This window comes from Amblyomma americanum, chromosome 3, assembly GCF_052857255.1.
Source record: "Amblyomma americanum isolate KBUSLIRL-KWMA chromosome 3, ASM5285725v1, whole genome shotgun sequence".
Taxonomy (NCBI): domain Eukaryota; kingdom Metazoa; phylum Arthropoda; class Arachnida; order Ixodida; family Ixodidae; genus Amblyomma; species Amblyomma americanum.
This window is the reverse complement of record NC_135499.1, coordinates 207,037,242-207,046,959: the sequence shown is the minus strand read 5'-3', so window position 1 is coordinate 207,046,959 and position 9,718 is coordinate 207,037,242. Positions and strand designations below refer to the sequence as shown.

The window sequence follows — 9,718 nt, the reverse complement described above, 5'->3', positions numbered from 1 at the left end:
TCTGCTTTCTCTTATGTCACCAAAATTTAATTTTAGATCGGTTTAGCTAAAAATTCGTTCGGGCATTACTTGAATTAATGAAAACAACCAGATTTGTTGTCCGCAGTCGACGCCGACGGCTGCTGCCGGCTGCCTTCTGCACATGCTATGCATGCAGACCGGGTCACATATATCGGCACTTCTCCCTTATTGTACTCGCGTCCTGCGATGTAGACAGTCGTACCTTTGAGGGTACTGTAGCCAAAACTACGCTCGACAGCTATTTGCAGGTGCTAAAACTTGCGAATTCGCTCTCCGCAATCGCCAAAATCGCACACACGAATCCTGCGCGTGTATCGTATCGCGTCTGGCTTCGAGCGACAAGCTGATAAGCCGAAGGGGCGTTGCCCCTTTTCTGTGTCTAAAAGCGAGCGTGCAATAAAGCTTGCGGGATTCATGCCGTGACACTGAGCTCATGCTGATCTCGTCGGTCAACCCAGTTAACGTGAAGACGATACATGGTGTCAGACGTGCCTAGACCGTGCCGCCCCCGGCTCGTCTGAACGAAACGTGCCGCTGGTAGAAGACACGCAAGATGGAACTTGTGAAGCCACCGGAGCCGTTGCGGTTGGAAGCAGACATAGGCAAGCACTGGACGCTGTTCAAACAGCGGTTTGAACTATTCCTGGCTGGAACAGTTTCCTGGTAAACCTCGGACAGAATTAACGAAGACCGCTATGCTGCTGAGCATCGCTGGAGAAGCCATCGAGGTGTACAATACTTCCTCCTATCAGGAAAACGAGGCCAAGAACGACTACGCAACGGTAGTCAAGAAATTCGACGCCTACTTCGCTTCACAAGTCAATGAAGTACAGGGGTAGTCAAAAAAATCCCAGGCCGCTCCGCGGCCGTCCGGAGCGGCCTGGGATTTTTTGGCTACCCCTGTACATGAACGTTACGCGTTCCGGAGCCGAATGCAAGAGCCAGGTGAGCCTTTCGAACGTTTTATACGAGATTTGAAGACTAAAGCACGATCGTGTAACATCGGAGAGCTAGCAGAGTCCATGATCAGAGACCAGATTGTTTTTGACATGCATGATGCAAAAATCAGTTGCTGGGCGAGTTGGTACTTCATGCTTACAATCACAGCGCAAAGACAAACACGGACTTGAGGGGAGACGCTTTGTGGTGTCTCCCCTCAAGTCCGTGTTTGTCTTTGCGCTGTGATTGTAAGCATGATGCAAAGACTCGAGAGAAGCTTCTCGCCGACAGCCAGTTAACGCTACGAAAAGCAGAAGAGCTGTGTCAGGCAGCAGAAGCAGCGTCAGCAGATCAGGAAGTATGGCTTAGAGAACAAAAGCAAATTGATCCTGTACGCAAGATAAGAGCCGGTTCCAGTGAGAGGCTGCAAGCGCGTTCTAAATGCTGAAAGTGCGGGAGGACGCATAGCCCCCGAAAATGCCCCGCGTTCGGGAAAATTTGTCGGGCGTGTCGAAAGAAGAATCACTTTGCCGAATGCTGCAGAACGAAAATGCAAGTTGGCAAGTTGCAAGGCACTGAAGATTTTGAAATACTCTCAGTGAATAACATCACTAGCCAGGCAGACTGGACTGTGGAGGCAAAGGTCGGGAGTATGCTCGTCGAGCTCAAAGTTGACACAGGGTCTCAGGCTAATCTGCTGCCGTTTGCCGCGTGCGCAGAGATGCACCCCAGGCCGCCGTTGAAGCCCAGCAGTGCAGTGCTGCGATCCTACGGTGGAAATTGGATCAAGCGCCTCGGAATCGCACGAAAAGTGACGCTAGATGAGCGTATTTCCACGCAGGATTTCTTCATTGTTCGCAAGGGAGGCCGAGAAATCCTCGCTTTACAGGCATGCGAGGCCCTTGGTCTGTTATCCCAAGTCCACAGCGTATTGCAAAGCAGTTCGGAAAAAGTTGTACATGAATTTCGCCACCTCTTTTCTGGCATAGGCTGTGTGCAGCGCCGCTACCGCATGGTTCTTCATGCGGTAGCTATGCGTACGCAACGGCTTAGCGTACGCAAGGGGATCGCGGGGACGGTAGTGCGCATGCGCAGAATGCAAGCGCAAGCCCTGCGTCTTGCGTGCGTACGCTAGCCAGCGGACTTTGCGTTGCGGCGCTTGCGTGGCTTGCGTACGCAAACTTTGACAAGATGGCGGCGCCCTGCTCGCCCGCTTCGGAATAAATACATGTCGCCGCTGAATTTTCCGACACAATAGCTCGCTCAAATGGTAGCGGTTCGCTTTTATTTCGCCTACTCTTGCCCACACGCAGCGGTATAAGCGATAACTAGCCCCTGTTTTTCAGATAATTTGGCGATTTTCAAGCTCCTAGGCCTAACTAAATTTAGTGTTTTCCTCGTAGCAACGACACCTGGCGAAGCAGTTTTCTAGCTTTTAGCCAGTTCTTACATTTCCTTCGGTTTGCATAGTTTTTCTTCTTGGATCACAAAAGGCTCCCAATGCACTCACACTAGCTATCAGTAATCACGGATGAAATTTAATTTTCTTCAACCAAGCGTTGATGTGCTTTGACGACTTGTCACTAGATGGCGGGTGCCCAACCTGTGATGGTGACAAGCAAATATCTGGACAGCAGTAAGGGGGAAAATCAGCAATTATCGGTTAAGAAAAAGGTTAAAGGAACAGAGAGAGCTTTGTGGAAAACAGGGATGCTGACGAAATCGGCACTAGAAACATACCGGACCTTTAAACAGGAAATTGTCAAAGAAAATATCTATGATAATTGTAGGGGAAGTTCTTTGTTGTTTGAGGCCAGGACTGGAGTTTTGCGGACTAAGAAGTATAGAGTCAGGTACCAGGAGATAGACACTTTGTGCATTGCGTGCGGAGAGGAGGAGGAAACGGCTGAACACTTGATACTTTTCTGTAAAGGGCTTCACCCTACAGTGGAAGGCAGCGGGGCTGACTTACCCAAGGCATTGGGGTTTAGGGATAGTGAAGGGAAAGTGGATTTTAAGAGGTTAGAAGTAACCAAGCGAAGGTTATCTGATTGGTGGCTAAAAGCAAGACAGGAGTAAAATTTCACAAGACATGGCTAGGTGGCTTGAGCCACCGCCCGATGTAAAGGGTTCAGCCGTATCCATCCATCCATCCATCCATCCATCCATCCATGGTCCCTAGCCTGACCTTCGGGAATGCGGTCCTGTGTATGAGGCCAGATGTTCAAGCAAGGCTGGAAATTAGGCAACGGGGAGTAGGGAGGTTAGCTTTGGGAGCACATGGCAATACACCAAATCAGGGAGTACAGGGGGATATGGGATGGGCGTCTTTCGAGAGCAGAGAGGCTAGCAGTAAGATAGCATTTGAGGAACGATTAAGAAGGATGGAGGAAAAGCGGTGGGCTAGGAAAGTTTTCAGATACCTGTATATAAAGAACGTTGACACGAAATGGAGAAAGCGAACTAGAAAATTGACAAGCAAATATCTGGGCAGCAGTAAGGGGGCAAATCAGCATTTATCGGTTAAGAAAAAGGTTAAAGGAACAGAGAGAGCTTTGTGGAAAACAGGGATGCTGACGAAATCGGCACTGGAAACATACCGGACCTTTAAACAGGAAATTGTCAAAGAAAATATCTATGATAATTGTAGGGGAAGTTCTTTGTTGTTTGAGGCCAGGACTGGAGTTTTGCGGACTAAGACGTATAGAGTCAGGTACCAGGAGATAGACACTTTGTGCATTGCGTGCGGAGAGGAGGAGGAAACGGCTGAACACTTGATACTTCTCTGTAAAGGGCTTCACCCTACAGTGGAAGGCAGCGGGGCTGACTTACCCAAGGCATTGGGGTTTAGGGATAGTGAAGGGAAAGTGGATTTTAAGAGGTTAGAAGTAACCAAGCGAAGGTTATCTGATTGGTGGCTAAAAGCAAGACAGGAGTAAAGTTTCACAAGACATGGCTAGGTGGCTTGAGCCACCGCCCGATGTAAAGGGTTCAGCCGTATCCATCCATCCATCCATCCATCCATACATCGGTGCCCACCCGTTACAAAGGGCAAGGCCTCAAGTATCTATCTATCTATCTGACGCTACGGCACGCCCAGCTAAAACTATACTTCGGAGCGGACAGCGTAACACACGCAGCGCCGTAGCGCTTTGCGTACGCACAGCTAAAACTGTCTGATAATGCACGCCCAGTCGTCCAGCCGGCACGACGTGTGCCACTGGCCCTGAAAGAGCAGCTACGAGAGGAGCTGGAGCGCATGGAGCGTGGAGGCATCATTGCCAGAGTAACCGAGCCCACAGACTGGGTAAGCCCTCTCGTCATAGTACGCAAGAAGGACGGTAAAGTTCGTGTCCGCATGGACCCCAGGAGAATAAACGAGTCCATTAAAAGAGAGCACTACGAAATGCCTAGACGCCACGACATAGTGGCTGAGCTCGCGGGAGCAAAGGTGTTCACGCGCTTAGACGCAAACTCTGGGTTCTATCAAATTCCGCTTCACGAAGAAACTTCCAGCATCTGCACGTTCGCAACACCTTTTGGCCGCTATCGTTTCCTGCGACTGCTCTTCGGCATCTCGTCGGCATCCGAAGTATTTCAAAAGACCTTAAAGGACGTCTTCGAGGCATTGCCAGGAACGAAAGTTTATGTCGATGACATACCAGTGTGGGATGCCTCACGACAAGAACACGACGAACGGTTGAGGTCTGTGCTGAAGGCTGCAGAACGAGCAGGCCTAACTTTCAACCCGGCCAAATGCGTCGTCGGCGTGAGAAAAATACTTTCTAGGCGACGTAATTTCAGCAGAAGGCATCCGGCCCAGTTCTCTCGTTCAATGCATGCTGCAGATGCCAGAGCCAAGCAATAAACTAGCCACGCAAAGAATGCTCGGCGTAGTGAATTATTTTGGCAAGTTTATTCCAGCGCTGGCAGACAGAACAAAGCTTTTGAGAAGCATTGCCAAGAAAGACTCGGTGTTTGACTGGACGCAAAATCACGCGGACGAGTGGCGTCAACTGTGCCAGGCCTGGAGCGAACAACCGCTGCTATCAGTGTTCGAGCCGACGAGGGAAACAAAAGTTCCATGTGACGCGTCATGCGACGGAGTAGGTGCCGCACTTGTGCAAAAGCACAACGGCACGTGGAAACCAGTCGCGTACGCGTCAAGGAAGCTCTCGGATGCAGAAAAACGCTACTCCCAAATAGAAAGAAACCCTGGCCATAACGTGCGGCTGTGAAAAATTCAACCACTTTGTCTACGGCCGAAAAGTGACCATTGAGACCGACCATCGCCCTATGATCGCTATCTATAAAAAAGCTATCGGCGATATGCCACCGCGGCTGCAGCGCTCCTTCTTGAGATTGCTGAGATACGATTTCGACCTGCACTTCGTTCCAGGAGAGCAGCTCGTGCTCGCGGACATGCTGTCTCGAGCTTCCAGCAGTCCAGGCAGCGATGCCGTCAGCACCGATGACGTAGAGGTGCACACCGTGAGTACGGTATCTTCACTAATTACTGACTCAACATGGAAACTTCTTGCTACTGCAGCGGCCAGCGATAGTTACCTTAAAAACGTGCTGAGAAACTAGAGAATGAATGAACCAATAGAGGGTCCATTGAAACCCTTCTTTTCCGAAATTTCCCACGTTAAAGGTGTTCTGCTTAAGGGATGCAAAGTCATCATTCCAAGTAGTATGAGGCGAGAGATTTTAGAGGATTCACCAAGGTCACCAGGGTATCAACAAGTGTAATGTAAGGGCACGTAATCTCGTCTTCTGGCCTGGCATTGAAATTGAGGCGCTAGCTCAGAATTGCGCAATATGCAAAAAATACGCCTACAGTCAGCCAAAGGAACCCCCCATGATGCGCACTGTACCTGACCAGCCTTGGTACCGTGTGGGAATCGACCTTTTTCGCTACGGTGGAAAGTCCTACCTGTGTGTTTACGATTGTTTATCAAACTTCCCAGAGGTGGAATGCCTCCGCGACACTTCTGCCAGGAGCGTCGTTGATGCAACTAGTGCCATTTTCGCTCGTTACGGCATACCCTTGGAAGTTATTTGACAACGGTCCCCAGTTTTCAAGCAGGGCATTTGCCGCGTTTTCCCGCGCGTATGATTTCAAGCATATCACCTCCGGTCCAAAATTCCCGCGCTCAAACGGGCTAGCCGAAAAGGGTGTCCAGGTGGTAAAGAGGCTGCTGAAGAAAACTACCGAAGCGAAGCAGGATTTTTGGCTGGAACTTTTGGCTTACAGGACTTTTCCTTTGGAGGATGGACAGACGCCAGCAGAGATCCTCCAGGGCCGCAGACTACGGACAACCCTGCCCGACTACCGATCTGGACCAGCCCACAAAGTCGTCAAGCATGCACAGCTTCAGTCCCGAGCGCGGCCGCTGTCAGCGCTCAACGAAGGAGACGTCGTGAGAGTCCAAAAGGGTACATGGGCCACTAAAGCACAGGTCCTGAAATCGTCAACACACCCCAGGTCCTACCATGTGGTGACGGAGGAGGGGCGGACCCTTCGGCGCAATCGCAAACACCTGTTGCCGACGGGAGAAGACTTCAGACTCGACTTGGGCCACGTCAACGATGTGGGGGAACCGGAGTGCGTGAGTTCAAGTGCGACCGTCAATGACGCAGGTAGCAGCACCGCAGCAGCACCTGCCCTGCCGCACAGTGTGCCTCCAACGCCAGCCCCGCGGAGATCGCAGACAGACAAGAGCACCACGAAGACTAGAATACGACCAGAACTTTGAACAGATTTCTTAAGTTCGCTGTGCTCATTTTTCCGCGTGTTACTTTCTGTTACAAACGTCGCAAAAGTTTGACATCGTCCATTTGTGAATAACTGCATAGTTTACTTCCTTTCTTTCGCTGCAACAAAAGAGGATGTGTCGTATCGCGTCTGACTTAAAACGACAAGCTGATAAGCGGAAGGGGCGTTGCCCCTTTTCTGTGTATAAAAGCGAGCGCGCAATAAAGCTTGCGGGATTCGTGCCGTGGCACTGGGCTCATGCTGGTCTCGTCGGTCAACCCCGTGGTCATGAAGACGATATACTGCGTATTCGCTAGGCCTCGTCACGAAAGGGGCCGGCGGTCCATCGTCAACCGAAATTCAAGACTATAGCAAAAGTTCCCAACTGACTAGTAACAAAGTGTGAAGATATATGTAGCCGCTTGTTTCGTTTTTTATACGGTTAGGACCTATCCGCTTGTGTACCTATCCGACAGGTACACAAGCGGAGTTTTTCCGGCCGTCGCCTCACCGGGCGTGAAGCTTTCGCTCGGCCCAGGCGACGGCGTTTTTTGCCCGTATCGCTTGCCTCGCCGATCGGTTCTATGCGCGGGCACCGAATGAAAGCACATCTTCGCTGGTGCACGCACATCGCGTATGTTGCCGTGGCTAGCATGAGGTCCAATAAGTTTTAGAATTAAGTTTATAGATTGTCATACCAACTAGTCCTCTACCACTGTCTTCTGGTCCCCACTAAGCTGACTCTTTAACATACTACGATACGCGATCGTCGATCAAGCTGGCGTCGTCGTCGGTCTAGCGTGACAGACCAGTGCGTCAGCGACGGCATTTGCGTACCGATCAGCCCACCGATCGCCGTCGCATCGGCCTATAGTGTGACCGGACCCTACCTATACCGCAGAAAAACTCGGGGCTATCTGATGAAGAAATAGGAAAAAAAGTAATGTAAACGCAGACCCCATGATTACTGGTGGCGAGCGGTATGGTCTAGTAGCAGCCGAAATGAAAGCTACCTTGGGCCGGTCATTGGAGACATCTCGCAAAGAACTCAGACCTGCCTATCAACGACCCCAGGCCCACAGAGAGTGCGATGTTTTCAAGGGCTGAGGCGGCTGGAGTGTCCAGATATCAAGAATGTCCGAGCGCCGAGGAGCCGGCGTCGGCAGCAAGCCACGCTGCCGGTTCAGGAGTTGTCAGCGCCAAGCCACCGTCACGACTGGAGACTGGTACAACTAGAAGCAATATGAAAGGGAACATGGAAGGGCTGCCACCGACAGACGATGAATATCAGCAGCGAAGGCGCATGTCCAAAAAGCATGGCCGGCTGCACTTTACGAGCATTCCTCTGGAGCCATTCATTCACGTCGTCTGTCGGTTTCAGCGCTTTGCGAAGCGCGGACGCCAAGCGCTCGCATGTTCCCTCTCATACTTCCTCTACAGCTGTACTGTATGCGGACATGCGTGAATTTTGTAATAGTCCTAGTAGGTCACAGTGCCGCCCAGTCTTGGTACGTTCACTGACCGAGCAGACCGAGTGGTGCGTTTGCTAATATCAAGGTTCGTGCAACATTAGCGAAACATAGACATTTTTCTCCGCCTTCTCCGAAGCATATGAGTGCAAGGTGCACGAAAGCAGTGTTTAAAACCTGGCAGCAGCTATGTCGCCTATCGTTACAAGAAACATAATAAATCCTCACATTCAATTACCAGTGTCATATTCATACCAACAATTTGTTCGGTGGCTGTGGCATCGCCTAAAAAAGAACATCGCCTGATCTCGCCAGCATTTGTTGCAGCGAAGATAAAGGCATTGTTGCCTACAAACACACCGACAGAGTTCCGATACACTGAATATTAGGAGGCAAGTACAGCCGAATTCTCAGATTCTTGCAGTGTGGGCAAGATTCCGTGCTCCTAAAGGTAAGAGCAGAGAAGCGTGGTTCTCCTTGTATCTTAATCTCAAAAGAACTTTTTTGGGTGTATTGGCGGCTGTTCATTTTAACTCTTTAAAGTCACCAAAGAAACTACACATCCCACAAGGGCGGGCAATGAGACAGAGATCCACTCACAGCTGCGTTATATTACAGAAAACATGTGCATATAATCCTCAGTTGTGACACATCAGTTGCACAAAACACATTCATGCATCAATTCATTATCATCGATCATCACCCTGACTACGTCCACTGCAGAACAAAGGTCTCTTTTGTAACTTTCTAATTAACCCTGTCCTGCGCTAGTTACAATCTGTTATGAATAATATCTGAATCAGAGGCTTCCACTCGATACGCCTTAATTTTTTTCCTCTACCATTTTGTCACTGGTTGCATAGGCTTTTCGTGGTGATACGTATTTTATATTCGTGTGCTTGAGCATATATACTGCTGGCCTTGTTCGCAATGGAGTAGGAAACCCGAAAAGTGGGCCTAAACAGAATACACTACTGTATTTTTCACAGAAGACGACACAAGTCCAGCAAACGTCTTGCAGACATTTGAACATTACAAAGACACAACTTGCAATATGTCAAAAATACCAAGGTTGTGCCACATGCCAGTTGCTGAACCGTTTTGATAAACGTGCTTCGGTGCAGCAACACGGATGAGACAAAGAAAAAATTAGTGGACGTAAGCTTACCTGTTTAGAGCACTAATCAGCTTATGGCCATTCCTACCACTGCTACCAGACAATGATCTTGGTTTTTTTTTCCAACATATAATAAATAACTATGCAGTGTTCAGAACATTGTATCAATTTGATGTCCTCTTCCATAACCCAGAGAGTGCACCCTTTTAAACAACAAAGTTTGGAGCAGTGGTTCTTAAAGAGTTCGGTGTACTCACCTTCTGAAATACTGAAATGAAATATAGCTCTCCGGGTCTGATTTCCTAGGAACATTATATTCATCCTTCACTGTAGAGCTTTAACTTCACTGTAGTCACCAAATGAGCTCCTGGTGTTAGCTTCAACAAAAAGAGCATCATGTGAACAGGTTATCAC

At 49.5% G+C, this 9,718-nt stretch overlaps 1 long non-coding RNA gene across 1 annotated transcript; it reads left to right on the top strand.

Moving 5' to 3' along the window:
* Positions 1-4,154: 4,154 nt before the first annotated feature.
* Positions 4,155-6,984, top strand: LOC144123607 (uncharacterized). The gene is made up of 3 exons (XR_013313119.1): positions 4,155-4,267; positions 5,360-5,451; positions 6,218-6,984. It is a non-coding gene; the product is annotated as an uncharacterized LOC144123607 (long non-coding RNA).
* Positions 6,985-9,718: the final 2,734 nt, after the last annotated feature.